This window comes from Coturnix japonica, chromosome 3 (assembly GCF_054131305.1).
Source record: "Coturnix japonica strain WE chromosome 3, WE-NBRP24, whole genome shotgun sequence".
Taxonomy (NCBI): domain Eukaryota; kingdom Metazoa; phylum Chordata; class Aves; order Galliformes; family Phasianidae; genus Coturnix; species Coturnix japonica.
In genome coordinates, this window is record NC_140665.1 from 30237853 (window position 1) to 30253240 (window position 15388).

Consider the following 15388-nt stretch of genomic DNA (forward strand, 5'->3'; position numbering starts at 1 on the left):
TATCATTGTGCATCTTCTTTTCATTATTGTGGCTGGGCAAGAGTGTGTCAAGCTCCAGATCTAGGAAATCTGGGAGTGTTGGGGGGGTCTCAAGAAGATGAAAATACCAGCTTGCCACCAAATGCAGCAGTACAGCTCTGCAGCATTGCCTGGATGATGAGTGAAGAGAAATCCCTGCAGGTCCAGATGCTCCCACCTGATCGGTCCCCCAAAAGCTGCCTTTGACTTCAGAGCCTGATGAAGGGGGACTTGAATAGCTGGACACCTGTATTTTGAGTGGAGCTTTTTGTGAGTCTACTGACTCTCGCCTCCTAGGCCAGCCTGTGGCGGAGAAATCTCCTTCTGAGCTGTGACCCTAAGCTAGCAGCTCCTCTGATGTGCACCAGGACTGAACCACTGGGTAGGATGGGAGATCCTAGAGCAGTTGTGTTAGAGCCCGCTGCCCCTCTGATTGTAGATAGGGAAAAAAAAAGAACAACACTAGAAGATAAATGAGAAAATGAGGAGAGCCATTGCAGTGCTTGGGTAGAGCTGGTAAAACCTCACTCCAGGATATCTGTTAAGGTCAGTGGAATTTAAGCACTTTCTTGGAAATTGATGTAAGCGGTTCTGTGAGCAAGAGCTGTGGAGCAAGCTTGGGCAAGGCCTGACAGGGCAAACGTGACTGTAGGCAGAAGTACTCTCTCTTTCCCTGCGATGCAAACTCACTAACCTCTGTGGGATGGTGGGGACAACATGTGGAATGAGCACATGGGTTGCATAACACGCTATGTCAGAAACTAGGCTTGATGCTCAGCCAATGTAAATTTAAACCAAGTGTTACATTAGGTCAGATCAAAAGTCCACCTTGTTCGTTCTCCTGACTTTGACAACAATTACGAGTGTGAGTTCAGGGGTACAGCATCAAAATCGGACCTTTGCAGAATGATCTTTCCCCACTATGGGCCCCTCGCTTCAGACATGTCCAAAGATAGAGTTTTGGCTTGACCATTGTGTTTAGTAGTAAGAACTAGAAATCTGCCTAGAGCCCTGTTGGAGCCATGTGGGTATGTCCTGCAGCAGTGAGTTCTGCAGGGTGGTCATGGGGTGACCGTGCTCCGCACAAAAGGAGCAGCACTACCAAATGGAAAGAAGGGCCTCATGAAGGTGATTCCTGCCTTCCACTCACGCTTCTCAGCATGTACACGATGGAAGACTAAAAACTGTTCTGTGCTACTGGAGAAATCCTGCAGGCAGAACATACAGAAGGAGCTGTAGAAGTCTGAGTTTGAAACAAGTCCTTACTGGGCGAGGGATGCCTTCATGGGAATTCTGCAAAGTGATGCTAATCGCGATGCTTTGAAAATGTTGTGTAAACAATTGTTTCTGAGATACATATGTTGCAAGTTATTATGCGGCCGTAAAAGAGCGAGGAAAGAAGAAACCGAAACACAAAATGTTCTGTGACGCCAGGACGCGCTTCTGGAGAGTATCAGTTTGCAAACCGCAGTGTAAGTTTATGCCCACAATTCAATTGACCTCCTGAAAGCAAAGGTAAACAGGAATAGAAGGGCAGGCGTCTGCGGTTCCCTCTCTCTTCTGGAGAAATTCATTCTCTATCAAGCTCTGTCCTATTTCATCGTGTTCTGTCAGCCTCTGAGCAGCTAAAACAGAACCAGTAGAGATCTCCTCACTGAGGTGTGCAGGGAAGGGAGCCTGGGAGACACGGTTTGCCATTAGGAGAAACTCAGACAGCTCCCAAGTCTCAGGAGGGAGCCCTACACCCACCCTGAAAACCACACAAACCAAAACAAAAAGGTGGTTTAAGAAAGCAGCGTGCTCTGAGAGGCTGTGCTTTTGTGGTGGGAATCAAACCTTTAGTGGGAGGGAAGGCAAGTAGTGGGAGGAACCTGCCCCCCAGGAGGAGATAAAAGAACTGATGGTCGGGAAGGTAAAGCTAGGGTATGGCTCAGCTCTGCTGCTGGTTCCAGCTCAGCCTCTCCCACCACAGCCCCTCTGCACGATCCCCACAGTGATAGGGTTATGGCGTGATGAAGAGGCAGGCACGCACTGGAAGCCTGTTCTTCAACCTGGAGAGAAGGGTGAGTGGGGAAGGGTTGTGCTCTGGCCCCACAGCTCCATGTTTCAGATCCCCAGCTGGCACAACGGGGTGCACTGGCAAAGCATGGCTGCGCATTGCCAGGGTTGTGTCCATCTCCAGAGCCAGGAGCACGTGTGGTGGAAGCAAACTGGTTGTGGAGGTTTCTGGCTGGCTTTGCTCTGTGTGTACACGTGCTCGTATTGCTATTTACATACACCTCCACCCACACAGAATCTGAACTGGAATCAAAATAATGAAATCATAGAGTGCAATTTTCCTATAGCAAATCCTGAGCTTCACCCTCTGGATGCTCCTGATGCAAACTTCCCATTCTTTCCTCTACTCTTTCCCACTGCTCTCTGTAGATGAACCCCCCTTGCACCACCTTGAGCTCCCCGATTCTGATCTTGCTCAGTGGGACAGCTCATCTTCTGACATCACAACTTCTGAATGGTCCTGCACTCCCATGTGCAGCCCTTGCTGTGTAGAGGCTGGTGAGATTAAGTTCCCAGCAAGCACCCAGGAAGGGCTGCCAGCTGCAGCCTCACTCCGTTAGTACATGTGCAAGGGACTGGGAGCTGATCAGCCCCAGAAGGCAGCTTCCTGATGCAATTAAGATAGAGGTGAATTTAGAGACATCTTGCCAGTCTCCTGGGACACGTGCTGCTAATTAAAAGTCAGTCAGTGCATTTAGGATCAAGGACTGAGGTGCATGCTCTGGTGGTAGAAGACATTTCTGCATGTTCTCGTTAGTCTGGTGTTTGGATCTACAGAACGTGGCTGTGGCTGCCTGTGCAAGAGCGGTTTCCTCGGACTCTTGGCTTACACTGTACGCTTTATCCAGCTTAAACGTTTGGAAAATCAGAGAGGCAGGATGTCCTGCAGGTCAGGCACTGGGGTGGGGCTCAGAGGTTTTCAGTTTTGCATTTGAATCGTCTGGATTTGAAGCACAATGCTGGAGAAGTAACTTTCTTTATGCCTTCGTTCACATCATACAGGCAGGGCCTGCAAAGGGCTTCCTCTGGTGGGACCCTGCCCAAACAATAAAGCTTTGAGCTAGGGATGGTTTCCTATTCCAAGTGTGCAGCATGGCTGGTCTCTCGTCTCCCTCACCCTTAAGACAGCTGTGATACAAATAGTCAATCATCAGAGGACTGTTTTTTTTCCCAACCGTGAATACAATTTTAACCAGGCATTGTCTTCTCTGCAAACTATGAGCATTTCTGTTGGAAGGTTTGCGACCCTGGCAAGTAAGTGAATAGGGTTTGCGCACTGACAGTAATTAAATGATGCATTCACTTTGGGGTTGAGGAGGAAATGTGCTCTAGGGTGGTCCATCGAATCCAGAAGCAGCACCACACGACTGAAGAGGCAGCTCAAACAAAAGATTTCACAACGAGACTTTTACAGCTCAGGCATTCGGGGTCTTTGGATTGGGATTTAGTTCCCAGACACAGATCTGCAGCAAAAGCTGAGGCTCTCAGGTTCAACTACAAAAGGGGATGCGCAGCTACCTGGCAGGCTGGAGGGGCCTCCAGCAGAAGGAGCCACATGTATGTGATGATAATGATGATAACACATATCCTGGTGTGAGGCTAAAATCTCTTCTCCAAATTATTTGAAATGGCAAACTTAGGAAAGCAGAAAATCAAAAGATAAACCATCTGTTTGTAAAGGGGGCACGAGTTAATGAAGTGTTCATCATGTGGAGTGAATATTTGGTGTGTATTTAATTATATTTCCCTCTCCTATTTTGCCCTTTTGTATTTTTAAGCAGTTCAGAAACAAAGTAAAGTTGTGTTTCACATCAGCTCCTTCAGGTCTGGGATCAAGTAACCTCTTTCCCCCTCCAGCTGTCAAAGGAAGCTGGTGGCTGGGGACTGCCAGCAGAGCGGATAAGCATCTGCTGAACACTGCCAGTTCCTAGGACTGATCCAACGCCAGGCAGTGCCCCTGATGGCTCCCAGCTTCTCCCCCCAACATTGTTCCCCTCCCAGCCCTCTCTGATGGCCACCCAGCTGTTCTCCTGCTCCAGCCCTCAGATTTACAGTCTGTCACAGCTTGCAGCTGCCAGCAGGGCTTGATTGAGGCTGGCGTGCTGTGGTTGGAAGGGCTGGCCCTTGTTTCTGGGGCTGCCACCTCACCCTCTGAAAAATCCGAGTGCTCAGAAGAGCGAACAAAACCATACAGAGAATACTTCAAGTGGATGGATCCCAAAGCAGGGAATCTGCCTGAGCACACCAACAGCTGGATGCAAGGACACCATGAAACACAGAGTTGCTTAGCTATTTTGGAGGACTCAACCTTTGTAGCCCAGGGGAGATGCTGGAAGGTCAGCACAGCTCCCACCATATGGGAAGAGGAGCGCTACAAAGATTTGCTTCATCACCTTTTGGCTGTTAGGAGGAGGACACCATCCTCTATCAGCTCATAGCCCTGGGAGCACTCACCAGAGCAATACCCTCTAATGCTCACCCTTGCAGTTCTTCTCCCCAGTTCTCTCCCCAAAGATGTTCTGACATATCCGCCTCAGTTTCAAATCCTATCTCTCCGTCCCTTGTTAAAGCTCTCACACTGCTCTGCACCCGCCCTGCTGTGTCTACATGTTGCTTGGGTTCTGTCTGTGCTCCATCCCTAAGCTCCTTTTTATGAGGCTGGGAGCAGACTCTCAGACTTGGTGCCAAGCTCAGCACAGGCCCTGCAGTTCCCTCCTTCCCTGCTGCCAGGTCGTGCCAAGCTCCAGTCACTGCCTAGGGAGAGGGTGATCCTCTGCAGCCATTCCCCTCCTTCCCCTCCAATGCTGGAAACTGCTTGAGCTTTTTCTATGCTTTTATCCCTCACACCAAGAAGATTAACCACTAATGAAAAACATTTAGCTCTCATGTTCTTGCTGCTCTTTCATATCAAGGTTGCCTACAACTACTCCAGTAGCCCAGAGACGTGGTAAGTGATGGCTGTATGGCTTCTGCTCCTCAGCACTCAAACTTTTGGTCTTCACAGCCAGCTCAGACTGTTGTTAACCCCATTCTCCATCTACTGAGGCTACTGGTTGGGACTGTTCTGATCATCTCTCAGACCAGCAAAGCTTTGTCAGCACTGACATTCACCAGTTTTTCATTGCACTCCCCAGAGCACCAAGGTACATCTGCCGTTTCTGAGCTCTTTCCTCATGCAGAGATGCCTGAAATTCCTCGCATTAAGAAGCCAGACTGCTTTGATCTCCTGGAAGCAGCCAAGGAGGGAAGATCCTTGGAGCATCTTCCTCTCTGTCAGCCTCCTGCAGCCCAACATTCGGCCCCACTGACAAACCATTTCCCTTAATGAGCAGTGACTGCCTTACCTCCCTTGGGCCCTGCAAGGATTAAGGAGTTAATTGCTTCGGAAACTTACAAGGAGAGACTAATAATAATAATAATAGGAGTGGCACAAACATTTCACAAGGAGCAGCCTGTCAGATGCAGCCTTCTCCTTCTCCCTTCTCCTTCTCCTTGCTCAGCGCTGGCTGAGAGGTGGCACTCTCCTTGTGTTGGTCTGTTGGTTTAACAGACAAACCAAATCCTGTCTTGTATATGTGTGTGTGTGTTTGTCATGGAAGTGAAATAGTATCACAGCCTCACAGATCACCTGAAGGACCTGAAGCCGGGCGCTGTTAGCACTGAACAACCCTTTTCCCACTGTGGCTATGGTTGCAGTTCTCCAAGGGATGAGGCAGCACCACAGTCGCAGCCATCCCAGGACCTGTAGTTTTCCCTTCTGCTTTACTCACCCCTTGTGCACGGGGGCTGCGTGTGTTACTGGTTAAGCCCTGGCACGTCGCAGTAGCGCCTGCATCCCGAGGGCACCTTGTAAAGCTCTGCTGTTAAGTCCACACCCTATCGACGTCCAGCTTTCGTGGCACCTTCTCAGCCTTCCCCGCTGCGAAGCCATATGCTGCTGCGGCAATGTTGGGATGTCATCGCTGTATCCACAGCAACGCACCGTGATGTCATAGAGAGAGGATTAGGACGACTCTGCGGTCAGCCCAGGCAGGATTGCTGTCTCCAATTAGAGCAGCGGGGTGCAGCCAGAGCCCCTCTTTCTCTGGACGAGCCCCTTCAGCCCTCGCTGCCGGGCGAAGCCCCGGACCCCGGTTGATGGCAACATCCCCTCCCCGACCCAGAGGGGCCGCAGGAGCGCTCACAGCCCGGCCCCGCCAGCGCTGGGTGCTGGTACTAATTAGCAGCTGGAGCGGGGTTATTACAGGACAAGCTCTGGGGAACTTAACTGCTAACAGGCCGGCTCTGGCGGGTGGAGGGAGGGGGGGAAGAAACCAGAGGCGAGCAGACTTCACGGGGGCCTGGGGGCGCGGGGGAGGAGGGAGTGCAAGGGCTTCCTCTCCTCTCATAAGCAGTGCAGTTTGTAAAACACAGATGTAATTGTCCTTTGGAACACATGTATGCAGGATGGGGAGGGGGGGGGGGGGAGACAGCGAGTGTAGCTCATCAGCTCAAGCGCAGAGCTGCATCCCCAACAGCCTGGCTCTCTGCACATCTGTTTCATGGGCTCTTTTTGTCACCAGAAAAAAATAGCAAAAGCTTTCTTGTTCAGCACGGGCTGCTCCAGCACTGCACAGGCACAACTCGCATGCTTGGTGCTGTGGGGTTTCCCCGGATCCTTGGGGTCAGGTCCTGGCTTTAGCCCAGCCTCACACCTTGCAGCCTTGTTGGATCTGGAGCAGCCAAGCCCAGCTCCTGTGCTGGTTCCAGGCACATCTGGGAGGCTGAACATGGAAGAGAAAAGCAAGAGCATGTCTTGCATACACAAAGGCTGCCTTCAAGTCCTCAGTCTTAGAATTATTAAGATTGGAGAAGACCGCTAAGATCATCTCATCCAACCGTGCAACCATGCCAGAGGCTTGTCAGTCCTGCCCAGACTGCTATGGCATCTCATGGCACCATCAGGTGTGGAAAGGAAAAGAAGGCAGCAAGGGTGTACTGTGAACATGTTTCCTTATGAGCTCCCAAGTCGTCATGTCAACTCTGAACTGGAGGTGGTTACCTGCCGCTTCCCACAGAGGGCAAGATACCACTGATCAACCTTGGGAGGGAGAACTGCGGCCTGGTGTGCTGCACTTCAGAGATTGCTGACACCCAGCCCATGCTACTGAGGTTCTGCTTCTAAGCACAGACTGGATGTGAGTATTATTTGTTCACTGCTAACTAGGCTGGTAGTGAGGCTGTGAGGCAGGAGCAAAGCTACTAACAAAGCAGTGTGGTTCTGGATGGTGCTGGGCATTGCGAAACAGTGATGTACTGAACATGTCTCTCAAAGCAAAGCACCGGCTGCAGTCACAGAGCACACATGGCCTCCTTCTGAGCTACGTTCCCTTGCATGGTATGGCCTTTTAAAATGTGCCAGAGGGATCAAGTACAAGCAGCACGCACATCAGAAGCATGACACACCAGAACAACAAAACACTCCCAAAGAAAACGGGAAATGCTGTAGAATTCATTGAAAATGTCCCCAGGCCCCCTTAACTTTCATGCCAGGACCTATTATTTTTAATGTTACTAAAAGCTGGTCATAAACAGTGGCACGACACCAGGTCAATGCAAGTAGGGACAGAAGAAATGCAAACAGTAACAAAGCGCAGATTTCCACAATCTCTTTATCTATCTATCTATCTATCTATCTATCTATCTATCTATCTATCTATCTATCTATCTATCTACTTTGATAGAACATATTGCAGCCATAGAGAAAATGCCACCAAAGACAGGCAGGTACTGGGTACATGCATCATCTTGCAGCCATTCCTCAAGCTGAAAGGGTCCTGAGCATGCTGGAAGAAAATGGGAAGCAAAAGACTGTGAGGAGTCATACAAGCCTTTCTCCTGCACCAGGGCCACCCCAAAGGGTCAGTGCTACTAAGGTTTTTGTGGCCAACATTTTTGCCAATGTGGAGGGGAGAAGTGGGAACTTTTCCCCCATCGAGCTGTGTGAATAACACCCAGAGAATGATGCAGATAGATCTGTGGGGTAGGAGGATGGTTTTGCCTTTCCCCTGTGATGTGCCCACTCCCTGTGTCCCATTTGGACCTGCCTGCCCCCTCTGGGCTGGGATCCTGGCACACAGTCCAAATACCTCTGTGTAGATGTAGATTTGGTGTTTTGAACAAAGAACCAGTGTAACACTGCAGAACTGCTATGGGAGAGCATGGCCCTCCATGCAAACCACTTGGACTTTGCAAAACCAGCCCCCCACCAGGGCTCCCTCCTCTGCTGTCCCCCTCCACGCCCCTCTGGGAACAGCCTGGCAGGGGGGAGGAAGGGGTTAAAAAAGCCCTTGGGCCTGGACGACCCATCTGCCACCTCATCTCGTGTGACACCAGTCATGCGATGGGGGGGCGGAGGGCAGGGAGCAGCTCTCTTTCTCTCCTGTTTGCTGAACCTCTGATTATCATTTCTGTGCCGGCAAGGAGGTGGCATGCCATTGTGCGTCAGCTGGGAGAGCCTGCTGAAAGGGGGGCTTCTCCCTTTCTTAAAGGAGACGGCCCTTTCTAATCCTCCCTGCTTGGAGGAATCACCCTCCTCCCCAAGAGCCTTCCTTTATTGAGAGGAAAGGCCCCTTGGTAGCTCCAGCCCACCCAGCCATCCCAGCTCCAGCCCTCAGGGCACTGGTCAGAGCCTCCCAGGGATGCTGGACAGGGGATGCTCAGGAATGCTGCCTCCAGGAACAGGGACTGGGGAGCCTCAGCCTTCTGCAGAAGCTCTCTGACAGAGAGGCCAATTAGCAACAATTACAGCACTGGGTTTAGTGCAATAGAGATGCTTGGCCACGAGGAGCTGGTCCAAGCTCCTCACCTCGTTTCACATAGGCAGCAGCAATCAGATGGTAATAACCGTGGGTCACTAGAAGGTGACCTCGAGGTGAAAGGCTCCATATCCCATTACTAGTTTACTGAGCTAGCAGCCTAACACATCTCTCCAGGGCTTTGAATCAGAAAATGGTATTGAAACCCTCTGAGAATGTCCCTGCTGGCTGGTGTTTAGCATTGTGCATTTCCCAGCAGATATGTGGGAACTGTAATTAAAATCCTCCATGACTACTGAGCACTGGGACCTTGCCATTAGTGTTATGTGACTGGGCAGGAATTTATTGATTTCTTTCTTGCTCTGTGCATGCTTTACAGCAGATGCCAGCTCTGATTTTTCTGCTGTTTTATTATGTCTTTGTACTCTCACCATTACGCTTTCCATTAGCATCTGCTGGTATTCCGTGGTGTGAGGAAAGGCTTTGAATAAGAAGGATCGTTCCTGCTCCCATCTCTGTTGGTCCTGTTTGCATCCAACAGCACCAACAATCCAGCTGGGTCATTTATCCCACCCAGGCCCTGCAGTGCTACTTTGATCTCTTGCAACACCCATTCCAGCTGCTCTTTTTTATTCTCCATCCTCACAGGGTTCAAGAAAGTGTTCTCTTCTTCATGGCCATTTGTGCCATGATGGCAGGGAAATGGGATATATCTATCGGCATGAAATGCTCCATATGCAAACCCCAAAAGCTATCTGCTTCCCACTCCAAAGACACCTCTCGAACCTGTGTCACTCTCTTGGCACTTCCACCGTTGTCTCTGAAAGCAGGTGCTAGGGGACACCAGTTACTTAAGAGCGGGTAGCAATTTCTTACTATAGCACGGCAGCCAAAGCAGAAGGTGACCCTGAGGGATTTCAAAACCTAAGCATGTTGGGATGGAGGCCATCATCCCTCTTGAGGCTGATCTGGCTCCTTTTTGGAGGAGTTGCAGGAGTGGCAAGGAGAAACAGGTTTCAGTCAGCAGCAAAGAGCTACCCTAGAGGGATTTTCTACATGGCTACCAGATGATTATGGGGCTCTTTTGTCCAGAAGAACTGTCAGAGCAGTTCTTTAAGCCTTCACTGTGCTGGGAGTCTCCTGGGCTTCTCCGTTGAGGCACCACAAGCAACCAATGACTGAGACAGCAGCAACTAGCAGAGAGGGTTTGAAAGCTGCTGCAGGGTGTTGCACAGGGCACTGTAACATAGGGAAATGCAACTGGCTTCTGCAATTACGCATTCATGACTCCTGCAGTAGTTCAGGTTAGAAGGCACTTCTGGAGGTCATCTGATCACACCCTCTGCATTACAACGGACCTCTGAAAGTCAGTTGATCCAACTCTTTGCACAGTGTGGCCAATCTCTGTACCAGATCCACTTTCAGAGCCAGATCAGGGCTTTGATTTGTAGAGCTGTGAAGATCACCAAGGCTGGGTGTTACACAATCTCTGGACAGCATGTTCCAGGTCTGACCACCCTAATTGTGAAAAAAATATTTCCTAATATCTAATCGTATTTTCTCCTGCTACAGCTTGTTCTGTTGCTTCTTGCACTTTTGTGGTGCACCTTCAGAACAAAAGCCTTAATTTTCTATATAATTTCTAATTAAGTGTTTGAGGAGATTACACCTGAGAACATACAAAATCTTTTGGCTTCTTTCAGTGTGAAAAGGAGAAGCAATATCACATCTTGACCTTGAAATCCTTCCATGCTGCTCACAGATGCACCTGCCACTGGGATCGGAGCAAGTCAAATGATTATTTCATAAGCCAATACAAATTGTTCTCAGGAAACAGGTATGATCTGACTTAGCCTGGAGAATTAATTAACACTGAGCAAATTCCTGGTAAACGGTCCAGTCTCTTTCTCTGGATTGAGCAGATGAGGAGTAGGAAAGATAGAGGGGGAAGGAAGGCAGCTCTGAGGAAGTCAGTGGTGTGGGATTGTAAGGAATGAGAGGGAGAAGGATCACATGGGGGGATAAAGCATCTTGTGGCTGGCAGCTTGGTGGAGCAAGATAGGATAGGGCAAGCTTGACAAGGAAAGAACATTAGTATCTTGCTTACTATAATAATGACTTTCTTTCAGCCAAAGAAGTGCTACAAGAATCAGAGGAGAAGGCAGCAGCCCAAGAGGGATTGTGATCCTCTCAAGCAGCCCAGGTGATTATGTAGTTAATTGCTAGCATTACCTCTGCAGTGAGAGCCCTATGACATCTTGTCTGAGATGTAGGTTTATCCAATGTGCAGTTCACAAGTTTAAGGCAATACAGTTTGCTCCAAGGAATCTATAGCTGGTAAGTGAAAGAGCAGAACTCGCCTGGGTCAGTTACAGATCCTGTATGCCCTTCCTAAGAACAAGTAGCTACAGCTGAATGCAGCAAACCTCACTGCCCTGGGAGAATGGCAACTACACAGACTTTGCCTTTGGATAGACAGACAAGCAATAGCACGGGGATGGGGAGAAAATGTATCCTCTTTTTTTTGAGAGGCTTTTCTAGTGGGATTGTGGTCTGTTTTTAGGGAGCAAGAAAAAAGACAGTGGGAAAATAGCATGGTGTCCAGCAGAGCTTTAATTCTTGCCTTTGAAGACAAGAGGAGGGGCTCATCTGGCACGTCCTACATGCAGAAAATGATGCAGGCCATCTAACGTCTGTCTTGCTTTCTGTAAAGGTCTGTGTGTCCTGTGACACACTGCTTACCAGAACCCTGTGTCTGAGGTATGGCATTCAAGTAAGATCCTATGGGATGAATGCTCCTTGGATGAATTGTCATGGCAATCTTTTCCTTCATTCCAGAGTGGAAGAAACCAAAGACTAACAAGAGGTTTGGGAATGCAAAATTAGTGTGGAATGGGTGCTGCTTTCACATGGATGCTTAGAGTGGAGTATGGGGGAGAACTCCAGGGGAAAAAAAAAAAAAAAAAAAGAGCTGGAAAGAAGCAGTACAGAAAAAGACCAAAGAGAGTAAGTAGAAGACTGGGGCAGAGGGCTGGTAAACACTTGGGTTCCTCAGCTGGCCTAGAACAATGGTTGGAAGATGGGTGGACCAGAGAAGGATTTAAGGCCAAGCTCTGACTTGCAAACAAAATTCATGTTTGGATTTGACCCTGCTGATTGTCATGGGTGTTGCTGAGTTTACAGTTTTCCTCGCTGGGGAAGGAACACGTAGGGACAGGAGCAGCAGGGTCAGGTGTGGCTGCTCACTACTTCAGGCTTGGTGTTTCCCTCCCCGTGGACTTTTCTCTGGGAAAGTCCATTGTTGCTACAGAATCATTTACCATCATCTTCCTTCTCATTTTGGTTCAGAGGATGGAAAACGTGCAGCAAGTCAGAGGGACTTTGATATTGGAGTTGGTTAAATATGATTAATGCTTGGAATCACGTACATGCTTATTTTTATGTTGTTGAAATATGTTGCTTATCCTGGGACATGCCCAGCTGCATTTATCAGAAGCACTTTCCACTGCTTTTCTTCGGTTTAGCGGTAGGAACTCTAGTATCATCTCGGATTCTACCTCCTACTGCAAAAGGAGAGAAAATCCCTTTCCTTCCAACACCGTTTTGTCGCTTAGGGTTGCCAGAAGCACAAATGCAGTTAATACTATTGCATCTTCTCCTTAGAGAAGCTCCATCTGCTTTTCAAAAGTTATTATTGTTATTATTCTTATTTTAACACCATTCTTTTGAATACGAATGCTCAAAGCCAGTTCTCAGGTGCTGAGATGTATACATGCTTGGGGACAGTTAACAGCTTCATCGCTTTTACAAACAGATTCTGATGTTCACACAGAGCTCTGCTGGAAAAAGTGTCATGGCCAAAATGAAGGAGGGGAAAAGCCATGCAAAAGAGGAAATTGGAAAGGTTTTATTTCTGCGTTGCGAAGACCTGGGGCAAATCCATCATTAGTGGAGAGGCAGATGTACATAGAAGAGAAAGAAAAGCCAGTGAGATCAGTGAATACAAGTGATGGTCTCCAGTGCAGTCATGGCCACAGCTGTAGTGAGCCATGGATATACACAGGGTAGCTTTAAATGAGAGCCGGTGCTGCTGCATAGGTAGTAACAGCACTGTTGGTGGTGTAGCTGTGGGTAGTAAGGGCTGCCAGCAGTCCTGGAGGTTGGCCAGTGAGCTGCATCTCCACCACCCGAAGAAATCTTTTCAGGAAGATGATCAGAGCCACTCAGGAAGGGAGCAGCAGGAAGGAATCACAGCAGAGCTGTTTGCTGTTCACAGTGGGTCGGATGCATTTCTTAATTCCCATATTTATGTTCTCCCATGGTCCTGGCCCCTCTGAACCTACAGACACTGAACCCCCATGCTAGCCCAGTATTACTGGTATGTATATCACCAGTACCAGCCTGTGGTACAGCCACCCTAAGGGCTTCCAGGTGGTCCATGAATGAGAGCTTTTCCCCCTTCCAGCACTCACAGGGTGAAGGTTGGAATAACCTCTCCACAATGAAAATGAAATGAAAGAGCCTTCTACCTCCTTCTTACAAGCAGAATCCCGGCCTATTAATCAGGATGGCTGGAAGGGGGGGTGCAAAGCAGGGGAGAAACATATCTTTGTGTCTGCTTGACAACTTTGTAAGAGGCAATGTTACCATGGCAATGGGTGGTCTTTAGCGAGAAGGGGAGTGAGCTATAGTGTCAGGGTGAGGAGAAGGGGGAGCAGAGCTAAAGGGAGGCAGTTTGAAAGAAGAGGGGGAGAAGGGACTGTGAAGCAGTCATTTGTGGGTGATGGCCAGAGATGTATGTTTAGAGATGTACATTCAACAAAGGGCAGGCAGCTCTGACGGCAAATCTGGGGGTTGGCATGGCTTCCTTGAACACAGGCTCTCTCCTGAGCTGCTACAAGATGGGCACCTCTACAAGGGCCCACATCTTTCAGAGGGATCATCGCCCCTGGCAAATGGGGCACCATGCTGAGCCCCTGAAGCTTCTGCCTGGCCTGAAAGCCACCACTTAGATGTCAGCAGGCTGCTCGCCTCCATCCTACCCCCAAGTCCCAGCGCATGTTAGAGGAACCCTGTTGCCCATCCCAAGACGACCACACACCATGGCCACCACATAAGAGTTGGTTGGCAGCAGAAACCAGTTGTCTGGGTTGGAGCCAGAGAGATACTCCAGCACTGTAGCAAAACATTGCTGAAAGGCCGTTGCCGCATGGGAAAGGTCTCCTCCTCCCCACCTCGCTCGGATGTGGATGGAGTTCCTCCGGTCTCGTGTTTTTTGCGAGGGGAGGGGCCGGGTGGGCAGATCGTCTGACAGTCGGATGATTGTGTGGTAGGTGGGGAGGAGAGGGAACAAAAGCTGAGCGCTGAAAGCAGAGCGTGACCCACAAGCGCCGAGAAAAACCCAAACCGACGAGTTTCCCGTGAGCTCTGCGGCGGGGCGCAGCCTCTTCCAGGCCTCTGTGTGCGCCAGCGCCGGAGCTGCTCGGCGTTACGGCCAAGCACCTCGGTGCGGGTGACAACAGGGGGATGCCTGGAGGCCCAGCCATCCTCCACTCGGGCCCCAAGCCGGGCCGGGCCGCAGGAGGTGCTCAGCCCGGCGGTGCCGGCAGGTGGCAGGGCAGCCCCGCGCCTCGGCCCGGCCTCCGGCGGTGCTGCGGGCGCGGCGTCTCTATGCGGGGCTGAGGAAGCCCGGCTGCTCCACGCCTCGCCCCGCCGCCCTGCGGGAGGGCTGCTGGCTGCGGGGCACGCAGAGCTCGGAGCTGCTCCGGCCGTGTGCCGGTTCGGTCTTCCTGTGTCGTCAGCCGTGCGACGTGTGGCTGCAGGCGGCGTGAAGCTGGGCCTGGTGGCGGCTGCGGGTGCCCTGCCCCGTGCGTTATTCCCGGGTAGTCTGCGAGAGAAGGCTGCTCGGGAGAGTGATGGGCATTTTTATTATTATTAATGTCAGCGTGTTCGCACTGAGGTTAGATTACAGCCCCATTGTGAGCGGCTCGGAGACAGCCTGTACTCTGGGAACACGCCGTCCGAACAGGAACGGCAGCAGAAAGGGCAGGGAACGAGCAGAGCCGGAGGAGAGGAAGCGCTTTTCCTCCGGTTCATGCAGCAGAAAACAGACCTCTCGCACCCTCCTCCTGCACCCATGCAGGCCCCTTATCCTTTGGACCGCACGGTCCTCTTGTGTAAGTGGAATAAATAACCTGTGACTGGCTTTTTTTTTGGTGGTTCAGCATTTGTAAATGCTGACCGTTCACCTTTTGGTTAAAGCTAAACTGGCCTTGTTTCCCCAGAGTTTTGACATATACAGGGAGCCCAGAGCCCGCTTGGGCCCGCAGAGGCAGTCATTAACCTGTGGGGTTCCTAGCTGTGCCCTGCTGCCCATAGGTGCCAGAGCTCTGATGGAGGAGTGCTGCCCACCCAGGGACTGCTGCAGGCAGCTGAACCATTCACTCCAGCTTACAAATCGATTCCAGAGATGTTTGAAGGGAGGGAGCTGAGGGGAAGCAAGATTTGCAGAGGGA

General features: G+C 50.4%; 1 long non-coding RNA gene across 2 annotated transcripts in view; it reads left to right on the forward strand.

Annotated features, from left to right (window-relative positions):
- The first annotated feature begins 10577 nt into the window (after window positions 1-10577).
- The window catches only part of LOC107311357 (uncharacterized), a 41011-nt gene continuing 36200 nt past the window's right edge, over window positions 10578-15388 (forward strand). The window contains exons 1-3 of one of the 2 annotated variants that reach the window (XR_014944678.1): window positions 10578-10710; window positions 11003-11076; window positions 11712-11879. This is a non-coding gene — a long non-coding RNA (uncharacterized LOC107311357). The remainder of the gene's footprint in view (window positions 10711-11002; window positions 11077-11711; window positions 11880-15388) is intronic. The other variant, XR_014944679.1, reaches the window with a different exon arrangement.